The sequence below is a fragment of the Molossus molossus genome, unplaced genomic scaffold, assembly GCF_014108415.1.
Source record: "Molossus molossus isolate mMolMol1 unplaced genomic scaffold, mMolMol1.p scaffold_m16_p_8, whole genome shotgun sequence".
Lineage (NCBI taxonomy): Eukaryota > Metazoa > Chordata > Mammalia > Chiroptera > Molossidae > Molossus > Molossus molossus.
The window spans coordinates 105,521,267-105,548,810 of NW_023425402.1; the positions used below are offsets into that span (position 1 = coordinate 105,521,267).

A 27,544-nucleotide genomic window follows, 5' to 3' on the forward strand; every position below is an offset into this window, starting at 1 on the left:
TTTGGAAACATTTTTTCCATTCCTTCACTTTCAGCCTGTGTGAGTCTTTTGTTGTGTGGTGGATCTCTTGTAGACAACATACATATGGATGAGCTCATGCTTTTATCCATTCAGGTACCTTGTTTTTTTTTTTATTGGAGCATTTAATCCATTTGCTTTTAAGGTTATTATTGATATGTACTTATTTATTGCCATTTTTATTTATTATACATATGTTTCTCTATTTCTTCTTATCACAGCAATCTCTTTAACATTTCTTGCAATGCTGGTTTGGTGGTAATATATTGCTTTAGCCTTTTTTATTGTCTGGGAAGCTCTTTATTTCACCTTTTATTTTGAATGATAGCTTTGCTGGATAGAGTAGTCTTGGATTCAGATTCTTGTTTTTCATTACCTTGAATACTTCATGCCAGTTCCTTTTGGCCTGCAGTCTTTCTATTGAGGAAGATTTCTGAATTCTTATGGAGGCTCCTTTGTAGGTAATCTGTTGCTTTTCTCTTGCTGCCTTTAAGATTCTCTCTTTGTCTTTCATTTTTGGCATTTCAATTATGATGTGTCTTGGTATGATTGTCTCTGGGTTCTTCTTGCTTGGGACTTTCTGTGCTTCCTGAACTTGTATGCCCTTTTCTTTCACCAAGGTAGGGGAGTTTTCCACCACGATTACTTCAAATAGATTTTCTAACCTTTGTTTACTTTCTTCTTCTGATGCGGATGTTGTTACATTTCATATTGTTCCTTAGCTCTCTTAAACTGTCCTCCTGTTTAATTTTTTTTTTCTTTTTGGTTCTGTGATTGAGTGATTTTTTTTCACCCTGTCTTCTAATTCTCTGATCCGATCCTTGGTGTCCTCTAATCTGCTGGTTATTACTTACAATGTGTTTTTTATTTGTGCCATGTTATTCTTGATTTCTGATTGGTCGTTTTTTATTGTTTCTATATCTTTTCTCATGCTGTTGGGCGTCCTCCTAATCATTACTCTCAACTCTGTGTCTGATAACTTGCTATCTCCATTTCACTTAGCCCTTTTTCTGGGTAATTTTCTTGGGCTTTCATTTAGGATTTGTTTTATTATTTCACCATTTTGGCCGTCTCAGCAGGGTTTGGAGCCTGTCATAGTCTCCCTGTAGGTATTGATCTGCAGATTGTGGCTCCCTCTGCTGTATTTACATGTGTGTGGAAGGGACCAAGCCGTACATCAATATCTGGTCTTAGTCTCCTGGATAAAGTTGTAGGCCAGGCAGAAAATCAGTTTTCCCTGAGCCTCTGCCTGCGGGGGGTACTGTTATTCTCAGTCACTTAATGAGCCTTACGTTGTGGCCCTCAGGTGGTTGAAAACTACCCCAGCTGGGCAGGGTAAGAGGATTTGCAGCAAGTAAGGCAAATGCCGTGCCCTCCCTCCCCCCTCCCCCCTCCCCCCCAATCTGCTTTGAGAGGAAAACTGCCTAAAGAAAATGGTTTCTGCAGTGTAGGTTAATGGCTCAGCACAGGGGCCCAGGCAGCCACTTCACAGCTCAGACCCTAGAGCCTCAAAACTCAATGACCATGAGTCAGGCCCAAGGCTCAAAGCACGCAGAGACTCATCTGCACCTTCAGGCTGCCTAGTCTCTGACAGTTAATGAGCCTCAGGTGGTTGTTCTGTGCTAGGCACTGACTCCTCCTGGCCAGGCAGGGTTAAATTCCAATGGGTGGGGCAGTTGCTTCCCCATACCCCCAGGGCTATAGCTGTTTTGTTGGGAAAACTCTGCCTGAGAAAAGTGGTTTCTGCAGTGTATATTAATGACTTAGGCCAGGCGCCTAGGCAGCCAGCAACCTAGAGCCAGGCCCAAGGCTCAAAGCATTCAGAATCTGCGCTCTGCCTAATGGCTGACTGGTAGTCTCGGACAGTTAATGAGCCTCAGGTGTAGCTTCTCCCAGCTGGGCAGGGTTAAATTTCTATGGTGGGGCACTTGTTTCCCCTCTGGGCTAAAGTTGCTCTGATGGGAAAAGACTATCTGAGAAAAATGGTTTCTGTAGCATGGAGGAATGACTCAGCATAGGGCTCCTGATGGCCTCCTTCCCAGCTCTCTCCCCAGCGCCACAAACCTCTGACTCTCCTCATGCAGCTCTAGTCCATTCCGCCCTCCCTCTGCAGGAGCCCTAGGTGAGTGGCTGTAGCTGTAATTTATTGCAAAGGCCCATCAGGCAGGTACCTGTGTTCCCAGTACCTCTCCCTGTTGGACAGAACCTCTGCCTTGTTGCTTTTCACAGCTAGGTGTTATGTGGGCGCCTTTTTCCCCCGTTCCACCATTCTGTGCTAGGGAGCGGCTTGGGGTTTAAACCCAAGACTTCTCAGAGGGAACTTCTCACAGTAAGATAGCCCCTGGCTGCTGCCTGTGGGAGCCCAGCCAGCGCTCTCATGCCTCCTCACCTCCTGCCAGTCTTGATTTGGGCTCCTCTTTGCAACCCTGGTTATAAGGGTTCTCTCCAGCTGGTCTTCAGTTGGTTATTCCAGATGACTTTTCTTTATTTTAGTTGTAATTCCAGTTTCGTCCTGGGAAATGGTTAGTGTAGCATCCATTCACTCCACCGCCATTTTTTTTTTTTGAACCACATTATTATATTATATTTTATTTTATTTTTTATTTTATTTTTTTTATCCTCACCCGAGGATATTTTTCCATTTTTTGTACAGATAGAGTGGGAGGGAGAGAGAGGAAGGGAGAGAGAGAGAGAGAAACATCAACGTGAAGGGACACATCGAGTGGCTGCCACCCGCACGACCAACCAGGGCCGGGGACAAACTGCAACCGAAGTACGTGCCCTTAGCGGGAACCGAACCCGGGTCTCTCCGGACCGCAGGCCGACGCTCTAACCGCTGAGCCAAACTGGCCAGGGCCACATTATTATATTTTAGATTAGCACTGTACAATAGAAATATAGTGAGTCATATGTAACTCTAAATTTTTTTTACTAGCTACATTAATATGTAAAAAGAAATAGGTCAGGCCCTGGCCGGTTTGGCTCAGTGGTTAGAGCGTCGGCCTGCGGTCCTGAGAGACCCGGGTTCGGTTCCCGCTAAGGGCGCGTACCTCGGTTGCAGTTTGTCCCCGGCCCTGGTCGGTTGTGTGGGTGGCAGCCACTCGATGTGTTCCTTTCACATCGATGTTTCTCTCTCTCTATCTGTTCCTCTCTCTCCCTCCCACTCTACCTGAACAAAAAATGGAAAAATGTCCTTGGGTGAGGATTAAAAAAAAAAAGAAATAGGTCAGACTAATTTTAATAATATATTTTATATAACCCAGTATATCTAAAATATTATTTCAACTTGTAATCAATATACAAACTATTAGTATGTATGTTGGTCTTTTACCTTAAAAGACTTCAGTGTATATTTCTAAGAATAAGAAGTTTTCTCACATAACCACAATATTACAGTTATCAACTTTAGGAAATGTAACAGTGATTCAGTACTTGAATGTACTGTCCGTGTTTTCTTTGTCACCTTTTTTTCCCCTTTAGCACAGTGTCCACTTTAGGATCATATATTGCACTTAGTTATTAAACCCCTTTAATCTGGAACAGTTCAGTTTTTCTTTGTTCTTTTATAACATTTACACTTTAGAAGAATATCCCTCTCCCTCTGCATTTGGAATCTATGTCATTTTTATTAAATTCAGGTTAATCATCCCCAGCCCAATACTTCATAAATTATATGGATGTTGTTTCCTCCTCCGGGTATTACGTGGGGAGGCACTCATTATCTGCCTGCCCCTCATTGCTGATGTTAATTTTGATCACCTGGCCAAAGTGTTGTCAATGTCCCTGCTGTGTAGTTACTATGTTTTCCCCTTGCATTTGATAAGCAGTCTATGGGAGGACACTTTAAAACTGCACATATTCTGTTCTTGATAAAAGTTATCTCCCTATATTTATTATCTATTGATGATTCTTGCGTGAACCAATCTTTACTATGATGGTTGCATAATGGTGATTTTCAACTCTAGTCTTCCCTGCACAGAATATTGCCAATAGATAAGAGCTCCCTGCTCTCTCCTGTTCATCTATCCATCCATCTTTCTATTACCAGTATGTACTTAGGGATTTTCTTTTTTTTCAGTGCTTATTGAACTTTATTATTTATACCAAATTTTGCTCAAAGTGCTCCAGATTTGGCCATCATAAGCCCCTTCAGGTTGAAGTGACCTTCCAATGCACTCTAGTCATTGTGGGTACCTCTTTCTGACATAGCAGTATGTTCCAGCCTCATCTTGTACTCACGCTGCCCCACGTCTGGAAACAGTCATTTCTCCAAGGAGACATGGTTTTGCTTTGGGAAGGAGGTGAGATATGGTAATAGAAACGTAGATCTGGCTTCTAGATGTGCTCATTGTTTCTGGGGTGTCATTGCTACTAGGCCTTTTCATGGATACATACCTGCAGATACAAATAATATATATCATACAAATCTGGGCCCACTCAGGAGATAGACCATATAACAGGTTAAATGGAAAATTTAGTGTAAAGAATTATTAACTGATAAAAGAGGAACTATAAGATATAAGGTAACTCTGTATAGTACCCTGAGGCTGAGGAAGAGGACTCCAGGAAGGAAAAGCTTGGAAGGGATTCAAATCTCACTAGGGAAGATATAGTTCATCTTTTTATTTTTTATTTTTTTTTGGTTAACATTCACCTGAAAATATTTTTCCATTGATTTTTAGATAGAGTTGGAGGGAGGGAGGTAGAGAGAGAGAGAGAGAGAGAGAGAGAGAGAGAGAGAAACATCAATGTGAGAGAGACACATTGATTGGTTGCCCCCTGCACAAAGTCGACCAGGGCTGGGGATTGAACCTGCAACCCAGGTATGTGCCCTTGACCGGTAATTGAACCCTAGACCCTTTGGTCTTTGGGCTGACACTCTAACTGCTGGGTCAAACTAACCAGGGCGATATAGTTCATCTTAACAGGTAGCACAGACAACCAGACTAGAGCTGGTCTAGAGGCAAGCGATAACCCTCTGGTGTATAAGGAGAGCAGCAGACTATCACCAACAGGTGGTGTGGTATGCAGGGGCATTTTAGGGGCAGAAGGCTTTCAAAGTGAATGGGTCATGTGGGGCCTGAAAGGTGGAAGGCTTACAGAGGAATGATCACACAGTGTGTGACACTCCAGGCCATAGGCAGCTGGGAGTACAGACAGTTGTCAGAGGCTTTCTGTGTCTAGGACACTGTGGAAAGTTTGCCATTAGGCCAAAGCTACGAAGTCACAGGAGGGACTGTGTTCTGGGCCAGTGGCTGGGGCAGGTGATGGTGAATTTCCTCACACCCACAGGTATCTCCCATCCCCAAGAATCATTGGAATTACAGGCAGCCCTTGTCTTCCTACAGTGCCCTTCCAGTGCCCTCTACCGAGAAAGCTTAACATTCTGCTCATATTAAAGGAGAAATTCTTAATGGAATCCCATTGTTTATTACAGAGCAGACATATATATGTATATACACACACATATATATATGTTTATATATTAGAAATCATGAGTTTACACCAATATTTCTAGTTCTGAGCCACCCACATGGCTTTCCTCATTTCATATTTGTATTTTTTTCCTACATAGTTTGCTCATTCTCATAATATATCTAAAATAATTTTAGAAGTTCTTCACGCATACTAATAGTAAAAACAAACCTACTGAAAAGATCTTATGCCCAGATCAGTTAGCTCGGTTGGTTGAAGTGTCATACCGTACACAAAAAGGTTGCAGGTTCGATCTCCAGTAGAAGCACCTGTGGGAGGCAACAGATAGATAGATGTCTCTGTCTCTCTGTCTCTGTCTGTCTCTCTCTCTCTCACAAATCAATAAAAACATATCCTCGGGTAAGGATTAAAAAAAATAAGAAGGTCTTATGGCCTTTGTGTTTCCCTGAAATTCAGACATGAAGTCCTAACTCTCACTGTGATGATGTTTGGAGATGGGGGGTGTGGGAGGTGATTATGGTTAGATGAGGTCATGAGGATGAGGCTTTCATGATGGGATTGGTACCCTTGTAAGAAGAGACACCAGAGAGTTGGGCCCAGTGCATGATGAAGAGGTGATGTGGGCACACAGAGAGATGTTGGCCATCTACAAGCCAACAGAAGAAGCCTTGTTATAAACCCTACCTTGCTGGCATCTTGATCTTTTTATACTTTGCTTTTCCACTTAACATCTGGAAGTGACTCCGTGTCAGCTCATGCAGGTCATTCTCATCCTTTTTCACAGCTCACAGTGCTCCATTGTATGTATGTACCAGAGTTTATTCATTCTCCAAGTTTGAATATTTAGGGAGTTTCCTATAGTTTGTAATTATCAATAATGCTTCAGTGAATGACTTGTACATGTGTATTTTTGTGTTGTTGGAGGTGTATCGTCAGTGTAAGTTTTTAGGGATGGGATTGCTGTTTTAAAGTGTGAAAATGTTTGTAGTGTTGTTAGATATTGCCAGAGTCCCTTCCATAATGATTGAGCAATTTTGCATTCCCACCAGCAATGTATGAAAATGTCCTTTTCTCCCACAGCTCCACCAACAGAGTGTATTATCAAGCTTTTAAACTTTTGCCAATCTGCTAGTTAAGAAATGACATCTTAGTATAGTTTTAATTCGGATATTGTTTATTGTAAGTGAAGCTGGATATGTTTTCAAATATTTAAGGACCATTTCTATACTTTATGAGTTGTGTGCTCACATATTTCATCCATTTTACTATAGGATTTTTAATTACTTTGCCTTCTTTAAAATTTTGTTTTGTTAATCCTCACCTGAGGATATTTTTCCATTAATTTTTAGATAGAGTGGAAAGGAGGGGGGAGGGAAGAGAAATTGATGTGAGAGAGACACATGTATTGGTTGCCTCCTGCACGACCCTGACCGGGGCTGGGGATCAAACCTGCAACCCAGGTACGTGCCATTGACTAGGAATCAAACCCTCAACCCTTTGGTCTGAGGGCCGACACGTTAACTGCTGAATCAAACTGGTCAGGGTGCCTTCTTCAAATTTTAAAAGTTCTCTGTTTACTGCAGGTATTAGTCTTATATTTGTGATATGTATTACACATATTTTCTCTCGGTTTGTTATCTTTTTTTTTTTATCCTCACCCGAGGACATTTTTCGATATTTTGTTCAGATAGAGTGGGAGGGGGAGAGAGAGAGAGAGAGAGAGAGAGAGAGAGAGAGAGAGAGAGAGAAACATCGACGTGAAAGCGACACATCGAGTGGTTGCCACCCACACGACCCAACCAGGGCTGGGGACAAACTGCAACCAAGGTACGTGCCCTTAGCGGGAACCGAACCCCGGTCTCTCCAGACCGCAGGCCGACGCTCTAACCGCTGAGCCAAACCGGCCAGGGCTCGGTTTGTTATCTTTTGACTTTGCTTATTATATTTATGCCACATGGAAGTTAAAGTTTATTTTTTATCTAGTCAAATTTATCAGTTTTTTTTTTTTATTGCATCTGGGTTTTGAGTCATAATTAGAAAGCATTTTCCTACACCTTAGTCATAGAGGAATTCACTCATAGAGGAATTTTGTAGGTTCAGGAAAAGACTCATGAGAGAATACTGCTGGTAAGAAAATTAATGTATCCTTTGTACTTGCTATGGAATCTTTCATCCATGGCTTCCTTACTACAGGACAAATGGTAATTAAGCACTCTGAGACCTGCCAGGCAGATTAGTTTTAAACTCCTGCAAATAGGTCAACTAAAGAACTAAGAGATTGCCATTTAGGTAAAGTTAGAGTTTCAGTCAGTGACAGGATTGAGAATGTCACTAATTTTTAAAAAAACTTTTGATTTCTTCATCTGTTTTGAGTTAGTTCCAAAGACCGGTCAGTCCATTCCTTCTGTCTGGTAACTTGGTCCTTTTGTTTAAGGGACTTTCTTGCTAATTTCCTAGAGCACTCAGCCAGGCCTCAGCCTCTCAGAGCTCTGCCCGTGTTACAGGCCATGGCATCTCAGCCTGCTCTCCGACCTGACTGAGGGGAGACTTGGGGCAGTGATAGCTTCTCTGTGTGAGCAGTCAGGAGACTTGGACATAGGTCCTCAGATCCCTTTCTTGGTAGAGATTTTTGTGATAGGCCCCTCTTCCAAATGAGCTCACAGCAGTCCAGAGGCTGCGAGAGAGCAGGCTCCCCTTAGCTACGGAACCATTGCCCTTGACTGGAATTGAACCTGAGATTCTTTGATCCTCCGGCCGACGATCTAACCACTGAGCCAAACCAGCCAGGGCTGAATCATTGAAAATAATGTTGTTGTGATTCATTTTCATGTAGTGAAAAGTGAAGACAGGCCAGAGAGCGAGTTGATATATTTATTCATATATTAATAAATATTATTAATAAAATAATATTTTATTATATGTTTTTAATCCTCACATATTTTTCTATTTATCTTCAGATGGAGTGGGAAGGAGGGAGGGAGAGAAACATCAATATGAGAGGAACACATTGACTGGTTGCCTCCCACACGACCCAATTAGGGCTGGGCATGAACCGCAAACAAGGTTCGTGCCCTTGACCAGAAGTGAACCCAAGACTCATTGGTCTGCGGGCCAATGCTCTAACCGCTGAGCTAAACCGGCTAGGGTGAGCCACGTCTCTAAACTCCCCATGCGATGAAGGACTGGAAAAGAGGAGAGAGCCTTGGGTTCTATTCCAACTCTAGTGGTTATTAGATGTGTGACCCTCACCAGCTACTTTCTGACCTTTTCTTTTCTTAAAAGCCAGGTGGTCTCTAACAATTTTTCCAGCTGTAAGGTTCTTAATTCTTCTAGTTTCTTTCATTACCTACTTTTAATATATTTGTTACATTCCCCAAACTACTAAGCACTTTTGAGTCTTTGTCCCTTATTCATTCATTCACTTAATTAATTAATTTAAAAACCTCATCCAAGGATATTTTTCCATTGATTTTCAGATAGAGTGAGAGGGAGGGAGGGAGGGAGGGGGAGAGAGAGAGAGAGAGAGAGAGAGAGAGAGAGAGAGAGAAACATCAATGTGATAGAGCCACATTGACTGGTTGCCTCCCACACAACCCAACCCAACCAGGACAGTGGCCAAACCACAACTGAGGTATGTGCCCTTGGCTGGAATTGAACCTGTGGCTCTTTGGTCTGTGGGCCGACACTAACCGCTGAGTCAAACCATCTAGGGCTTTGTCCCTTTTTTAACCAAACATTCACTTATTTCCAAAAATTTCTTTTTGAACATTCTTGGTTTCAAGAGTATTGCTTAGATAAGTTGATTGCACTTAACATTTTGTCATTTCTATTTGAATGTAAGCTCCAAGGGAGCAGGGACATTGTTTTGTCACCTTAAAATAAAAGGCAAATAGTGTATTTCTTCTTGGTGTGGCTTAGTTCTGTAAGGGAAAAACAGATCTAGGGGCTTAGTGATACTGAATTAGGCCTTAATGTTTCAGGTTCATTACCACATATATCAGTAACTTGACTGTTTCATGGCCCTAAATTGTACCTTCCGTAACTATGACCAAAGGTCATGAAAATTCATTGTTGGAACTATGACCAAAGGTCATGAAAATTCATTGTTGGGTGTAGAAAGCATTGGGTGGAAGTGTGACTTGATCTTTGCAGATTCATTCCAGTGACTTGAAAAACTTAAAATATGATACTGAATTCACATTGAAACCTTGTTCTGTATTGGTTTTCTCTCCCCCGCTCCGCTGCTTATGCTCTGTTGTTCTACTTGTTTAATGGGATTTCCTTCATGCCTGAAGAATGGAGAATTTAAATTTTTTTTTTATCCTCTCTGGAGGACATTATTTTTTGTTCAGGTAGAGTGGGAGGGAGAGAGAGAAAGAAAGAGAGAGAAACATCGACATGAAAGGTACACAAGCCCTGGCCGGTTTGGTTCAGCGGTTGGAGCGTCGGTCTGCGGTCCTGAGAGACCCGGGTTCGGTTCCTGCTAAGGGTGCGTACCTCAGTTGCAGTTTGTCCCCGGCCCTGGTCGGTTGTGCGGGTGACAGCCACTCGATGTGTTCCTTTCACATCGATGTTTCTCTCTCTCTCTGTTCCTCTCTCTCCCTCCCACTCTACCTGAACAAAAAATGGAAAAATGTCATCGGGTAAGGATAAAAAAAAAAAAAAAAAAAGAAAAAAGAAAGGTACATGAGTGGCTGCTACTCGCATGACCCAACCAGGGCCGGGGACAAACTGCAACTGAGATACGTGCCCTTAGCAGGAACCGAACCCGGGTCTCTCTGGACTGCAGGCCTATGCTCTAACTGCTGAGCCAAACCGGCCAGGGCATGGGGAAGTTAATTATGTTAAAGAAAATTTATTCTCAGCTAGTACGACATTTATTAGGAACGTTTTGCTCAGTTGTTGAGCAGCTACCTTATTTTTCTTATATGGAAAAAAGAGCCAATTAAATTTTCAAAGATATGACCTGGAGCCAGATGTTCTCTCAAGGTAGCCCACGTCCCTTTTGTAATTATCAAGAGTACAAAACAATTCATGTTGCCATGTAACAGTCAGCGGTTATCATGAGTTTAGCTTAATCTGGAAGGAAATGCCAAGACTTTCATGTAGTATGAAATTCACTTAAGTTCCAAGGACTTACAGTACTACTGTTATAACTACTATAAATGGAGGATTTTTTTTCTAGAATAGATGTATGCCTGGAAAGTCAACTTTTCATACTTTTTTCTAGTGAAGATGAATTGTGGCTATTATTTTACTGTTGGCATTTTTAAAAATAATAAAACCTATAGAAGATATTTTCACCCTAAATTTTCATTCAACTTATTTGAAAAAAAGTACTACGCATCTTCTATGTGTTAGCTACCATGCTAAGTGCTATAGTGTTAGGGGTGAACTGGATGAATACAGATTTTATTGATTATGATATATATAGTTGCAACTACAGAAAATCTACTTATTTTGGCTTAAACAATTAGTATAAGGAGTGCATTGGCTTATGGAACTAAAAACATCCAAGGGATATCAGGTTTGAGTCATTACTGGACCAGTTGGGACCTGGTGTCCCCTCATCTCTCTGCTTCTGTGCTGGTTTCATAGGCTGGCTCGTTCAACATGGTTGCCCTTGGGAACCTCAGGCTAATAGTCTCCCAGTTCTCCCTTCAATGCAAAAGAGAGACTGCTCTTTTCCAATAAAAGTGCTGGGCTTGACTTTAAAAAAGATAAATCCTCACGTGAGGACCCTTTTTTCATTTATCTTCAGATAGAATGGGAGGGAGGGAGGGGGAGGAAAGAGAGGGAGGGAGAGAGGGAGGGAAACATCAATGTGAGAGAGACCCAACCAGGGCCGGGGACCCAAGTGCAACCGAGGTACGTGCCCTTGACTGGAATCGAACCTGTAAGTCTTTGGTTCATGGGCCGATGCTCTAGCCACTGAGCCAAACCGGCCAGGGCTGGGCTTGACTCTTAGTGTGCGGAATTAGTCACATGCTCAAACCTGAACCAGGGTTTATGGAGTCATTCCTTTTCTGTCATGGAGGCGAAGAACAGGGAATGGTGTTTCCGCAGGGGAAAATTTAGGCTCTGCCCTAGAAACAGGGAGTCAGTGGAATAAAAAATTACCACTGCCTACCATACAGCCTCTCCCTCATAGCCCACAGCCTAGTGGTGGAAGATGGAATTCAACAGCAGCCACAGTGAAAGTGGTGGTGAAAATTCAGCTGAAGTGGGAACACCAGCAGGAGCATTTCCATAGAAGTCTTACTTTAAAGTGGAACAAAAAACAATAAAAAGTGGACACTTAATATTATATGTTTAAAGCAAACAGTTTGGTGAAAGAATATGGCAATTAGCTTTATTTTGGACATTTTCTTGGGCAGCAGACCTGTTGAGTCAGCACCTGTCAGCTCTTTCCGGGCTAGGTCTATGCTAGAAGAGAACTGCCTGAGCTGTGAACTGCTCAGGTTGCTGGGGCTGGGCAGTGACTTCTCACTTCCGTTTTCCAGGGGTGGTTAACATTCGACACTTCTGTATAATAGGGGCAGGGGCAGTAGTGTGGCTTTGATCCTGCCACCTTATGTTGTACCTTCTGTAGGGGAGTGAGGTGAACAGGCTGCAAGGGACCCAAATCTCTGCCCCAAAGCAGAGCTAGAACTGCAGAGGACCAGAGATGACAGAGGGACGGGCTTTGGAGATGGAGGGGAGACCACAGAACATTCCTGGACAACGTGGATTTTGAGGTCGGCCTTGATGGTGACAAAGGTTCCTCCTGACTGGAGCACTGGCTCACTTCGTGGAAGGTCTCCCCTCGTGGGAGTCCCTAAGGACTGCTTTTCTCATTTAGGCATAAGCTCTCCTGGTGGACGAGTGTCCCCATCCTCCCCATGAAGACTGTCCTGAGAGCTGCCAGAAACTCAGGTGGGATTCCTCATGCTTACCTGTGGGGACTGTCCTGAGAGGTATCACAGAGCTCAGGGAATATTAATCCAGTGGCCAAGTGAACTTAGTTGAGGAAGATCTGCTCCTGAGTGTTGAATGGACCTCACTGTGAGGACAAAAGCAGGAGTATGGTCTGAGGGCATCTGTTTATCCTCTGTGTGCCCTCCCTCCCCTGCCATGATGTTGAAACTCTAGTGATCACTAGTAGGCATATTCAGAGATCTGTAATTTCATTTGGTGGAGCCTTGGTAATTTGGTGACTAGTGAAAATGCATTTTTGGGGGGTAAGTTTGTCAGAATTATTTTGTATTTATTTAGCCTCTAGATTCAGCAAACCTTAATAATGTAGACATTCAACTTATAGGGCCAATTGTAACTACGGAGTACAAATCATGTTTACTGAACTAAGTCTTCATTAATTAATTTTATTTTCTTAAGTTTGTTCCTGAGTGAGTGTCTTCCCCACACTCACCACTGTGCGTGCACCCCTCCTGGATGTGTGCGTGTTGGGGAGGAGCTGGAGCAGGGTGGGTGCGTGCACACCACACACACACACACACACAGAGTCAGGTGGGTATTATATTTCTTAGAGGAAGGAGGTGGTTTCACAGAGGATCCTGGTCCCTGTCCCCCAACCATCTACCACACCTGAATTGGTCCTTTGCTTTCTGTGAATATGCTTCTCTCCTACATCAGCAAGGATAAGTGACGTCAGTTCTTGGGACTCTTCTTAGCCCTTCCTTTTCCTTGAAGTGCTCGACCATTTGAACCAATGGTCCCAGAGGGACCTCCCACTTTTGCACTCGGTGGCTCTGCTGATATTCATCGCTTATTGCTTGTACTACTTGCTGGGCATTGAACTCACTGCCTTCTATTATTCTTGGGGATGTATGCATTACCATGCTTCTCTGGTTTATGCTCTTTGAGTTAGAGTCTTGTAAGGACTGCTGAGGTGCTAGAGATGGCAGAAATGAAGTAAGACTGAAGAGTTAATGAATTTTATTTTGAAAGCATGCTTAAGAAACTGCTACACTTTCAAAAGATCAATCAGTGTACATAAGCTTGTATTATCCATCAACATGAGTCACATCTTCACTTTGTTGTTCATTTGCACACACTTTAAAGTTGTTGTTTTTTTCCTTTATTGATTTTAGAAAAAGAGGAAGGGAGAGGGAGAGAGAGAGAGAGAGAAATATCGATGAAAGAGAACATCAGTTGGCTGCAGGCCCCCCATTGGGGATTGGGCCCACAACCTGGGCATGTGCCCTGACTGGGAATCGAACCAGTAACCTCTTGGTGCATGGGTTGACACTCAACCACTGAGCGACATTGCCCAGGCCATTTGCACACACTTTAGATCTGAATCCTGAAAACTAGTTATTTGTTTGTATAGCCTGAGTTATCTATAGAGAGAAAACACCGCATATTTCTGATTCAGGGAAGTAATTTCACAGCCAACTTGGTACCTTATGCATGTAGGGTTCCTTGAATAAGGAAACAACTGATTATATATGTTTTAGATTTTATATTTGATACTTTCAAGTGCCCATATTACTGACCTTCTGAAAGGGTGAATTAAAGGCACACGATCTTAGGCTTTGGAGTCAGACCTTGCAGTAACTCTTGGTTCTAACACTGGCTGTATAACCTTCAACATGGTTTCTTAGCCATGAAGTGGGTGTTATGAAATCATAAAGGGCTGTTGTGAGGGGTAAGGTAATGTACATTTATCTCATATATAAAGTATCTGGTACAGTGCTTGAGCCCGAGAAGATACGCAACAAATAGTAATTGCTAGGCTTCCTGTAGTGAACAATGAGATAAAAATATACGAAATTTTTTTTTTTTTTTTTTTTTTTTATGAATTTTTTTATTTTTTTATTTTTTTTGTTACAGATATTTTACCTTTTTACCCCATTGGCACCCCCACCCTACACCCCCTACACCCTTTCCCCGGCTTAGTTGTCCATGTCCATTGGTCATGCATACATGCATATAAGTTCTGTGGTTTATTTCTTCCCACCCCCCCACCCCCATCCCCTCTTCTGAGGGATGTCAGTCTGTGCCCTACTTCCATGTGTATGGGTCTACTGTATTCCTCAGACTTTTATGTTCATTATATTCCGTATATAAGTGAGATCACGAAATTTTATATTTGGGAGTTCTTCTTCACAATTATCATCCCAGAAGACGATAACAATAGAGGTTTGATGGGCATACACAATAGAAAGGTGTCTTCTGCCAGCCCTGCCTCCTCCAGGATTGCTCTGCTATACCAGCTCCAGGTGAGGGGGGAGCTGGACCCACTGCAGCAGGGCGAGCAGAGAGAAAGGGGGATTTCTCTGCAGTGGCATGTTCAGGAGACTCACAGTTGACTTCAAGGGGGTAGGATCTGTGCTCACATGAGTGAGCTGCTTGTGAACGAACTTGGGCTTTGTCTGCAAAGGGGAGGAGCTCTGACTCCAAAGGTAAGGTTTGCTGTAGCTCCTGTCAAAGGGCTGAGCCAAAGTAGAGCTGGGATTCTGTTTGAAACTGGGTCCAAAATGATGTTGTGATTTAATGTCTCCAAGCTTTGGCTGGTTAACTCATTGTTGATATGTTTTTTCTATTTTTCTGTTTCTCATCAAACAAAATGTAGCTCAAGCTAATACTAAGAAGTAGCAGGAGCATGAGGAAGAAAAGACTACCTGTTCTTCACTAGCTTTTAAAAAAAATATCTCAGGGCAAGTAGTTTGACTTAAAATGGAAATACTAATAAAATGAATTATATGGAGAAAATACTAATAAAGTATGTAAATTGTTCCTAGCACTCTATGTAGCTCATCAAATATAAAGAGGATTGGTACAATATTAGGGGTTGTAAACATTCATTTAAATGTAGTATTTAATTTATTGATTTAGGACTGGTCTAGACTTTTAGCTTTTGCTGAAGCAAAACCCCTTTCAGTCATTCCTTTCCTTTCTATCATCCAAAAATATAAACAGGGCTTGCATTTCTACCCTTTCCTCATCATTGGATGATTAGGATTTCATAATTCTTTGATCTTTGCTTTTGCTAATTTGACATTGCATTTTAAGATTAATGTGTGTGCATATGTTTTTCAAAATTTGGATATAAAATATGACCACAGCTGTAGCACACATGCAAGAAAAAGTTCATTATGCAATTCCAGAATGTGAAATGTCAGGTTTTTTTTTTTTCCTCCTTTTCTTTTTTTTTCTGTTATGTGCCCTTAGCGGGAACTAAACCCGGGACTCTCTGGTCCACAGGCCGATGCTCCAACCGCTGAGCCACACCGGCCAGGGCTCCCCCTTTTCTTGACAACTAACTTTTTGTTGTACTTTTTTTCCTAAAGTAAGCCATTACAATAAAATATGGTTTATATAGCTTTCAAAAAATTGGAAATTTTTTTTTTTTTTTTTTTTTTTATCCTCACCAGAGGACATTTTTCCATTTTTTGTTCAGGTAGAGTGGGAGGGAGAGAGGGGAAGAGAGAGAGAGAGAGAGAGAAACATCGATGTGAAAGGAACACATCGAGTGGCTGCCACCCGCACAACCAACCAGGGCCGGGGACAAACTGCAACCGAGGTACGCGCCCTTAGCGGGAACCGAACCCGGGTCTCTCAGGACCGCAGGCTGACGCTCCAACCGCTGAGCCAAACCGGCCAGGGCGGAAATTTTTATTTTCTTGTACTACAAGGGTACAATATTCCAAAGTGTCTTCTGAATCATTAAAGATTAAAATTATTTTTGAATTTTATTTATTTTTTATATTTTTATTGACTTTTTAGAGAGAGGGGAAAGGAGGGGGAGAAAAAAAGAGAAACATCGATGTGAGAGTGGAACATTAATCAGCTGCCTCTTGCACACCCCATAATGGGGATTGAGCCTGAAACCCAGGCATGCGCCCTGACCAGGAATTGAACCAGCTACCTTTTGGTGCATAGGACCACAACCAAACAGCTGAGTCACACTGGCCAGGGTAAGAAAGATGATCTTAAACATAGTTTTGTAATTCATTGCACTGTATTGTATTATAATTAATTGAAAAGCAGAATTTTCACACTTCATGTATATGAGAACTTTCTCATTTAAAAAGTAATACATGACCTATTAACACATACATATTTAACTATAAATATAGAAATATAAAATACATGCATATATTCCTAATCCAGTCACTTCTTCCCATTCTGCTAGCCCTGGTCTGATCCACCATGGTCTTTGGTTTGGGTTAGTGCACTCATCTTACTGATCACCTGCTTCTCATTTGGACTTTTCTTTAGTCCACACAATGGCCAGAATAACATTTCCAAGCATTAGGAGGGCCCCTCACCCTCTGACTTGGTTAGCTTCTGCCCTACCCCTTCCTCTGACTTTCTCTTGCCCTCACTGACTTCCTTCTAGGCTCGAGCCCAGTGGCCCCCCTGTGAGTTGGTCCTTCTCACACTTAGATTTCACCTTATTCAAGGTTACTTCCCAGAGAGTCCATCCCTGGCCACCAAGTCATGAGTTATCAACCTTCTCCAGTTTTCTGGCCTATAATGATTAGATTTTTTTTTAATCCTCATCTGAAGATATTTTTCTATTTATCTTCAGATAGAGTAGTAGGGAGGGAGAAAGAGAGAAACATTGATGTGAGAGGGATAAACCAGCCAGGGCTAGATTTTTTTTTTTCTGAATAAAATTGGGATTATAATACCTCTCTGATTAAGAATCCAGAAGGGTTTTCTTAATTATCTCATCAAATGCAAACTCTCCTACCTGGATTTCTTTCTTGATATGCTCTCTAATTTGAACATTTGTGTGTTTATAGTTTACTTAAGAGTTCCTTCCCTTGCTGAGATGCTGTGTCTAACTTAAACAACATAACCCTAAATAAGTGTATATCATAAATCCCAAATGCTGACTCTGCATGATTTTATGTTGTAGTAGATTTCCATGTCTGTGTCTGCTTTCACAGAGCTCAGGTGGCTGTAAACATGTCCTTTGGTACTATGCACTTGTATTTTTATGTACAGATGGTCCCGCGTTATGTGCTACTGAGCCACACATATGCACCCTTACACAGGCTCCTTGATGGAAACCAGAGTGGGATGAAGAACTGAGGCTTGGTTAGGCCGACTCTCTCATTCCTGGCCTGCTGCTGTTCCTGCTCAGCCTGTGGACAAGATGAGTGGTCATGCTGGTGTTTATGTTTACTTGCCCCAGCTCTGTATTTCATCTGTTCTTGAGGCCAAGGCTGAGCAAGACTTAGTGAGTTTCAGCTCCTGAGAGAAGGAGGCTCAGCAACCTATTTGTGCAGATCAGCCTCTGAGAGGAAGGCTGACTATGAACTTAAAACAGTGTTGTTTCATTTACACTTTATGGTTACACATATTGTGTCCTTAGGAGATGACAAAACACTGGTGATGTCTCCTGGGAAGAATGCTTGGTAGATATGCTCCCTTTTATAACAGACCTCGTGTGGTATTTATGGACTCACAGATTTAGCTGCCCCATTAGTTCAGGGATTATATGCATTGATACAGCTGCATTTGTCATTTGTAATGATTAAGTAGCATCTTTTCCTATAGCTGGACCATTATTCATTTAAGCATTCATTCACTGGGAGCATTTAAAAAGTATTTTAAGTTTTTCATAGAGTAAATAGTGTGTTACTCTCTGTTCTGTATAAACAGGGCTGGAGCTACTTTTTTTTTTTTTTTTTAATTGATTTTAGAGGGAGAGGGAAAGAGAGATAGAAACATCAATGAGAGAGAACATCGATTGGCTGCCTCCTGCATGCCCCACACTGGGGATCGGGCCCACAACCTGGGCATATGCCCTGACTGGGAATAAAACCGGTGACCTCTTGGTGCAACATCGATGCTCAGCCACTGAGCCACACCAGCCAGGCTGGAGCTACTGTTTTAAAAGCAATTAATAGGGATTAATGATTTGAGTTATTAAAAATTTTTGTTGTATATATCCAGATTTTTTTCTAGAAGGATTGGCAAAATGATGAATACCAGATTTTTAAAAAGACTTCCGGAATCTAGAATTTCTAAATCATGTGGAGTTTTAATTTCTTTGTGGCTAATTAAGGGATATAAAGTAGTATATTATGGCTTTTGTTTTTATTTCTTCATTCAACATTTAGGTTGAAATTTTAAAATAATACCAATTTGTCATCTATATAGACTGACATTGCTTCTTTAATTTTGGGGATATAGTAAATTTTTCTGTGTTGTATTTATCCCATATTCTCTATCCATTAATATATTGGGTATAAATAACAAAGAAAAGGCAAATAAGATTGTTTTTTCTTACAAAATATTCTTTGGTATTTGTGTCTACTTAGTTTTCCTGATAAATTTTATTATCACTTTTTTATTCCTAATGACCAGAGCTACAGAGAGCAGATTCTAGCTGATGAAAAAAAAAAAAAAAAAAAAATCAGGTTGCAAATAAGGGTGAGCCACCTAGAAATCTTTACATGGGATTGATGTTGATCTGTGTCATGTGGTCTGCCTGCTCCCTGACTGCCTGGCTCCAGTAATACTGATGCTTTTCCCATCCCCACCACCTGTGGTTCTGCCAATAGTTTTCCACTAAGAGTTTGATAGTGCTTCAAACCTACATAGTAACTGGGCACATGTCTCCGTTGCCATATTTAGTATTCCAGATAGAATCTTCATGCATCTCTCCATTTGTCTTTATCTCCCATTAGGGTATTATAATTTTCTTTACATTGCTTAAATCCTACTTTAAGTTAATGCTCACAAATTACTCTTACTACAGATGTTATTGCTTTACAATTCATTTGTAGGTCCTATAGCTATGTATAGTTAATTGAAACAATTTAAACCATAGAACAATAAATATTCACTGTATATATTAGTACTCTGTAAATTGAAAGCAGTGTGTACTTAGTGAAGTCTGTCATGTGTTCTCTTTTCTTCTCTACCTGAAAGTACCTTTTCAATTTCCAGCTATGAGTTTCTAGCTTTGATAAGTCCAGGCATCTCTTTTTTGAGGGCTCTTTGTGGAGAGACAGATAATGAGAATGTTACACTGCTGAAGTGCTAGTTAGCTGACATGTTCAAAAATTGTCTTTAAATTTAGATCCCTGAGATCATTCTTAAAGTCCCTATAAGCACTAATTTTTTTTCCCTAGAGATTGAAACAATGTAAATTTTCAAACAACAAAACTCTTCTAAATAAAGCCTCCTACTCTGAGACTCTCTCAAGTAGTTTTGTTTTGTATGGCACTTCATCCTCTGAATTAGCCGCAGTGGTTGCGTGGAAATTGGCTCTAAAATCTTCAGGGAGCTCCTTCGTTGACCCAGGAGACACCATGTCTTTACCTCAGGTGTCCTTTGGGATTCTCTGCCACTGTTGGCAGCTAGGGAGCACCACTGGGCTCTGGAGGGGGTAATTGTATGACCACTATACCTGAGGGATTTTACTGGAGGTTATTATGTTTCCCACATGATTTGCATTCTTGGAGAGAAAGTATTTAATAATTGGTAGTTGACAGAAAGAATGTGTGAACTAGTAGGATAGAAGCTAAAGTGTAACTTTTATGTTTTAACTTTCAGTTCTTTTCTAAGGCATTTGGAGAGTGTCCAGCTACATGACATCATTACTAAGCAAGTGAGGTCATGGGTGCACATTCTGGTGTGTAATAGGCCAACCCTTTCCATTCTTTGTTACCACATTTGTTGACTGGTCTTACTGGGAACAAATTCAAAGCTCTGTCTTCTGACAGACTTGGAATGCGTGTAATAAGCAAACTTAGAAGAGTGTCAGTTTTCTCTTGTTTAATCAATTTAGGGGGAAAAAAAATCACCAAAATACTTGTTGAGGCAGCTTGTCAATAAATGTGAAAAAAGATATAACATTGATCCTCAAGATGCTCATTGTCAAGTATAAATAAAATTGCCATACAGTGAAATAATGTACAGGTGTTTTGGAAGCACAGTGGAGAATTATGTGGGAATTCTTCAGGGGCTGGTTTAGATCAGTGAACTATAAGTAGTATTGAAGGGTAAATAAAAGTTAGTGAGGAGACTTGTTTGAGTCAGCCTTGTAGGAAGCTGACAAGTGGCGGGGCCTTGTGTACCAAGTAAGAGATGATGATGTCCCATTGATGATGGGAAGCAGCTGAAAGAGTGAAAGCAGGGCTAACCTGAATGTCTTTACATTTGCAAAAGCTGTGTTTGTGCAGTGTAGGTTCTGAATGGGAGGAGAGAAGAGGCTGGGAGCAGGGACTTTGGGTTTCTGCAGGAATCTAGGCACAGAGGTTGTGCTCTGGCCATAGCAGTGGAATAAACAGGGCATATTTGAAAGAAATGGAGGAGGCCAAATCATAGGACTTCATTTTGGGTCATGCATTTGAGGATCAGGTGGGGTATCTTAAAAACTCAGGGTCAAATTTATACATAAAACAAATGGATGAATCTCAACATTATACTAAGTGAAAGAAGACAGACACAAGTGACTACATATGCAGAGCATGAGTCCACTCATATGCAACTCTAGAAAAAACAACTCTAATAATCTGCAGTATCAGAAAGCAGATCAGTGCTTGTCTGGGAGACTGATGGGTGGGGTTGCATTAGGATATTTGGGATGATGAAATCTTGTGGTCAAATTCATTGAAAGGTACATTTTAATATGTACATTTTATTGTATGTAAATTATACCTCAATAAAGTTGATATTTATCTATCTATCTATCTATCTATCTATCCTCACCCGAGGACATTTTTCCATTCTTTGTTCAGGTAGAGTGGGAGGGAGATAGAGGAACAGAGAGAGAGAGAAACATCGATGCGAAAGGAACACATCGAGTGGCTGCCACCCCGCACAACCAACCAGGGCCGGGGACAAACTGCAACCGAGGTACGCGCCCTTAGCGGGAACCGAACCCGGGTCTCTCAGGACCACAGGCCGACGCTCTAACCGCTGAACCAAACCGACCAGGGCAATAAAGTTGATTTTTAAAAACTCAAGTTCAAGAGGGAGGTCTGGACCACAGATAAGTAAACATTTGAGAGTTAGTGGGGTTTGGGTTGGTGTTGAAATTCCAGGAGTGAATGAGATCATCTAAGCCAAGTGTGAGGATGCAGACACGGCCAAAAAAAGAAACCTGGGGAACACCCAGGGAAGGAAGAGAAGACTTTGTAGTGGTTAGGGCTGCAGATGAACTACAGGACAGTGACATGAATTCAAAGAAAAGAATTGCATGGATGGAGGGGGCCAGAAGTTTCAATCACTGCAAAGGAGTCGATGTAGGGACTATAGAGTAGCAGTTTGGAGGTCATTGTTTTTCGGTGCTGCGGTGGTTGATTGCACCTGTTGAGGTCAGACCACTGAAGAGGGAAGAAGAAAAATGCAGGCCATTCTTTGTAATGGAATTTTGGCTATGAATGGGGCCAGAACAACAGGGTAGGTAGGTGGTTGGAGTCAGGGTCCAATTCTTAACAATTTCAGGGTCTTTTATAGTTAGAGGGGCTCTGGTAGAAAAGGCCAGATTTTAGCTAGAGGGAGTTGATGGGTAAGGCCCCGAGGAGACCGGCAGGTAAGACTTTGAAATAAGCAGAGGGACAGAAGTATAAGGCTGGACGCACATGTGATATGTTTCTGCAAAGATGAAAGGTAGGGAGCAGAGTAGAGGAGCTGGCTTAGGGAGCATGGTGAAGCTATGAAATGGCTTCTAGGAAATGAGGAAGGAACCTGGCCAAGGATGAATAAAGGACAGTTGAGAAGAGCTAAGCCTTGAGACTGGAAACCTCTCAGTGATTCTGAGAGGCTGTCATTTCTCCAGCTGTGCCCTGCTTTTCAGACAAACAGGTTTTTGTCACTAATACTTCACAAGATAACTAGATAACCAGATTAACATTTTCTTCAGTCTGCTTACCAAGAGGCATTACTTCACGTGCTGGCAGATGTAGCAGCCACCTGCAGCCCCCTAACTCCCAGGCAGTTGGGAAGAATCATCCAGGAAGGAGCATGTCATAGGCCCTTTGCCTGATCCCTATCTGTGACTCACATGCACTGGAGGTAAGATTGGTAGGAGTTGTATTTGTGATGAACTTTGTGACTCTCCAAATAAAGGTTTTGTTTGGCTAGAAATTAGAGCCTTCTGCCTGAGAATATGCTTTCTTCTCCCCCCACCCCCCTTTATTGAGATACAGTTGCTATATAACGTGTAAGTGGCTAGAAATTAGAGTCTTCTGCCTGAGAATATGCCTTCCCCCCATCCCCCTTTATTGAGATACAGTTGCTATATAACGTGTAAGTTAAGATATACAATGTAATGATTTTATATATGTATATATTGCAAAGTTACGACCACAGTAAGGTTAGTGAATACATCCATCACTTCACATGTAGTTACAATTTTTTTTTTTTGGTGGTGAGAACTTTTAAGATCTCAGCAATTTTCAAATATACAGTACAGTATTAACTCTAATCACCATGTGGTGCATTACATCCCAGAACTTATTCATCTCATAACTGGAAGTTTGTACCCTTTGACCACATTTACTCCCTACCCCACCACATACCACATAATACATAACACACACGCACACACACGCATGCACGACTATGCTTTCTTTAATGAAAATATGTGTAAGGATTAGCAGTTGGTGTTACCCAGCAGAGCTGGACAGAGGGCTTACATTAGGCTTAAATCTGAGCTATCAGATGAGTAATTTTTGTTGTCTGTCATCTAAAAGGCATTTGACATGTAAACCTTAACTTCAGGTCTGAGAACCACCTGAGAACTCACTCCTTCCCAGGACTTCGTACTAGCATATAAAGCACATCTAAGGTCCTATACAACAGTGACCACAGGACCCCAGATGCCAGTAGTTCCATCAGGTTAGTGGGTGAACAGCTATGCTGTCTGCTATTGCTTTTACTGGCCCGGAGAGCTACACTTTTTGCTGTGATCCTGTGCCCAGGAAAAGAAATGTCTCCAGGAACCTAAAATGTTTCTCTGATTGAACACCTGGCCCCTCCCTGCAGTCAGTGCTGCATGGCCCAGTTCACCAAGAGCTCCTTGCACACCTGGCCTTTTTCAGTTGCTGGGCTAGTTGGGCAAAGCAAGGTGGAGAGCTTTCATGTCCATCTTCACTGCTTACTGGACTCTCTGACCTCTAGATTGAGTTCTTTGTAAAACTTAGGACCTCAGTTACTTGCTATATTAAAAAAAACACATGGATTTCTGCCCTAGCCATTTGCCTCAGTGGTTATAGCATTGGCCTGTGGAATATAGCATGGGTCTCAAGTTCAATTCTGGTCAAGGACCAGGTACCTGGGTTGCGAGTTTGATTCCCCGGGCCCAGTCAGGATCATGTGGGAGGCAGCCAGTTGATGTGCCTCTCTCATATTGATGTTTCTCTCTCTCACTCCCTCATTTCCACTCTCTCCAAAAATCAATGGGAAAATATTCTCAGATAAGGCTTAATAAAAACATAAATTTCTGAAAATCTGTATATTGGAGTCCTGCTTATGCCATTTGGTGAGTAGGTAGGTTAGGTATATCACTAAACCTTCTACACCTGGTATTCATCTCTTGGAGCTAGATTATGATTATGACTGTCTTGCCTTTCACATGGGAATGCCTTGGGCATGAAATAAGACGGCCTAAGCAACATGCTTGGAAAAATTTAAAGCACCACACAAATGTTATGTTTTTAATATTGTTAAAAGTTCTGAGAAGACCCCAGTTTTCAGCTTTTCAATCTTTTCCATGCCATGTGGGTGAGGGAGGAAAGAGTGATTGGACCTGAGAAACTTTGATAATTATTTTAACTAAAGACTTAATTAAATTAAGAAAATGAGCCCTGGTTAGTTTTGCTCAGTGGTTAGAGTATTAGCCCGCGGACCAATGAGTTGTGGGTTCGATTCTGGTCAAGGGCATACCTTGGTTGTGATTCGTCCCTGGCCCTGGTTGGGGTCATGCGGGAGGCAGCCACTCAATGTGTCCCTTTTACATCGATGCTTCTGTCTCTCTCTCTCCCTCCCACTCTAAACAAAAAGTGGGAAAATGTCTTCTGGTAAGGATTAAAAAAGAAAAAAGAAAGGAAAAGAAAATGATATAGCTATATGAAGTCTTTTTAGAGGCAAAGTCATTTTTTTTCTAATACTCACCCGAGGATATTTTTTTGTTTATCTGCAGATAGAGTGGGAGGGAGATAGAGAGAGAGAGAGAGAGAAACATCGACGTAAGAGGGACACATTGACTGGTTGCCTCCCTCATGACCCTGACCAGGGCCAGGGACGAACTGCAACCAGTACATGCCCTTGGCCGGAATTGAACCCGGGATTCATTGGTCCGTGGACTGATGCTCTACCGCTGAGCCAAACTGGCCAGGGCAAGGCAAAGCCATTTTAAGTGTATATTTTAAGTGTGCTTTGTGATTATTTTGTCAGAATTGTGGTCAGAATGCTCTACCCTCTCTCTACTAAGGTATTTTATTTCTTTAAACAAACCTGCCAGTCTTCAAGGTAGTGTGTGCATATGAAAGTTTATTTGAATTGGTCCATTTGGGAAAAACTTATTGATTCACATGGATTTATATTTTCCTAAGGCAGTTAGCACTTGTTTTGTAAAGGGAACTTCAGGATGAAGCATTTGTCAGTGTCATTCTGGGTAACAAGAGATAACAAATGAATTTATGGGTTCTTGCAGTAAAAGAAGAGTATTTTATAGGCTAGTCACATCTCCTTAGAATTAGGTATAAAAACCACTTGAGGGTGGGAGACACAGCTGCCCCTAATTTATTTTTACTTGTGTAGATTTCAGTGCCACTTCCTCCCTTCCCCCATTTGCCTTGGGCAAACAGAAAGTAGGCATCTCATTGGTGGCGCCTGCTGCTGCAACTTGGGGGACACTCCTTTTTTTTTAAATGGAAAAAAATTCTTTCTTTGGTGAGTATTGCTCTCTTCCTTCCTAGGTATATCAAAGGCAGATAATATGGTCTCTAACTTGTAAATTACAATTTTTTAAATGCCCAGAATTTATCCTCTCTTCTCAGTTAAATAGACCTTGACACAAAATGTTTACATTTTGTCTAATTATGTGATGGACTTCTCTATGGGTTTTGGGCCCTGTGGATAATCTTTTGGTTTCTTGTTCAGCTCTTGTCCTTTGCTCGTTTATTTCATCTGGACTTGGGGACTTAGTAACTGTTGAGCCCCACTGGACTAAGGTCAAAACTAATTTTTTTTTAAAATAAAATAGTTGAAGCCTTTGCACCTCTCCTCCTTTTATTCTTCCCCAAATGGGAGGCTAGGAATTACATAACAGGAATTACAGATATCATGCTGGCACAAGGTGCCTGAGCAGCACTGTTTAATGTTTCTGTTACCACACTCTGCATTGTTGGTGTCCATCTGTCCTTGGAGTCGTTGGCAGGAAATGGAAACCTCCAGAAACTGACAGACCCTCAACTCACCTTCTTCTGGGTTTGCATCTCTAATAAGAATATCAGTGTCTGCCCAAGAGGATGTATTATTATATGTCATGTGCCTTAAGAATCATTCTTCCAAGTTGATACAGCTTTCTGAATGATGTAGAAGATGGAATAGTAAAGAATATTGGTGACATGCAGTGACAGCAACTAGAATGTGGCCTTTATGAAGAATTGGGTTCTGTTACAAAGTGAGTGGGTAGCAATAACAGAAAATCGGGTAGAAGGGAAAGAAAGAAATCCATTAATATTTATTTGGCAGGGTATGTGTTGCTTATACATTTGCTGAATCCTGGAAGAGATGGACGATGATAAGAATAATATTTCACAGGCCCTGAGCAGGTAAAATAGGCTTTGAATACCTGAAACCATACTCAATAAAGAAGTCATATAAAAGATGCAGCCCATGTGGTCATTGCTCCACCAGGAATTAGCCTGCTACTGTATTTATGTTGCAGAGTTACTTTCAATGTAATTATTGATACAATTAGATGTAGGTCTGCCATTTTTCTGTTTTCTGTTTGTCTTACCACTTTATATTTGGTTTCTTTGAGCCTCTTTTCTTGCCTTTTTTGTATTAACTGAAAAATATTTACATACATATTCTAAACTTTAGTTTTATTTATTTGCTGTATATTTTTTAGTGGTTGTTCTAAGGATTATAGTAGTCTCCCTTATCCATGGTTTCACTTTTCACGATTTTCATTACCCTAAGTCAATTGTGGTCTGAAAATATTAAATGGAAATTTTCAGAAATAAGTTTTTTTTTTTAATCCTCACCCTAGAATATGTTTTCATTGATTTTTACAGAGGGAGAGAGAGAAACATTGATTGATTGCCTCCCATGAGTGTCTCAACCAGGGATTGAACCCACAACCTTTTTATGTACGGGTCCATGCCTCAACCAACTGAGCCACCCAGCCAGGGCAATTCATAAGTTTTTTTTTTAATTGATGTACACTATTATATTAGTTTCAGGTGTACAACATAGTGATTCAGTATGTGTATAATCACAAAGTGATTACCACAATAAGTTAAAGTACCTTCTGTCACCATACAAAGTTACTATATATTAATAATTTGTAAGTTTTAAATTTGTGCGCCATTCTAAGTAGTATGATGAAATCTCTCATCATCCCACTCTGTTGCTCCCCAGATATAAATCATCCCTTTGTCCAGTGTCTCCATGCTCTAGAGCAGTGGTTCTCAACCTGTGGGTCATGACCCCTTTGGGGGTCGAAAGACACTTTCACAGGGGTTGCCTAAGACCATTTTCGATGGCAATTCTAACAGTAGCAAAATTACAGTTATGAAGTAGCAACAAAAATAATTTTATGGTTGGAGGTCACCACAACATGAACTATATTAATAGGATCACGGCAGTAGGAAGGTTGAGAACCACTGCTCTAGAGTCTAGACACTCCCCACGTGTTAGCCACTTAGTAGCTAGCTGGTTATCAGATTGTCTGTCGAGGTATCACAGTGCTGTGTTCAAGTAACCCTTATAGTAGTAGCCCAACACTATGTCACAATGACTGTCATTCACCTCACTTCATCTCATGATGTAGGCACTGTATCATCTCACATCGTCAAAAGGAGAGTGAGCCCTAGCTGGTTTGGCTCAGTGGTTAGAGTGTTGGTCCGAGGACCAATGAGTCAACGGGTTCAATTCCGGTCAAGAG

General features: G+C 41.5%; 1 protein-coding gene and 1 long non-coding RNA gene across 3 annotated transcripts in view; both read left to right on the forward strand.

Moving 5' to 3' along the window:
• The window catches only part of TULP4 (TUB like protein 4), a 241,134-nt gene that overhangs the window by 82,850 nt on the left and 130,740 nt on the right, over positions 1-27,544 (forward strand). The window lies entirely within an intron of this gene.
• On the forward strand, positions 22,286-26,193 carry LOC118620840. Its single transcript, XR_004957544.1, has 3 exons — positions 22,286-22,440; positions 23,149-23,265; positions 26,125-26,193. It is a non-coding gene; the product is annotated as an uncharacterized LOC118620840 (long non-coding RNA).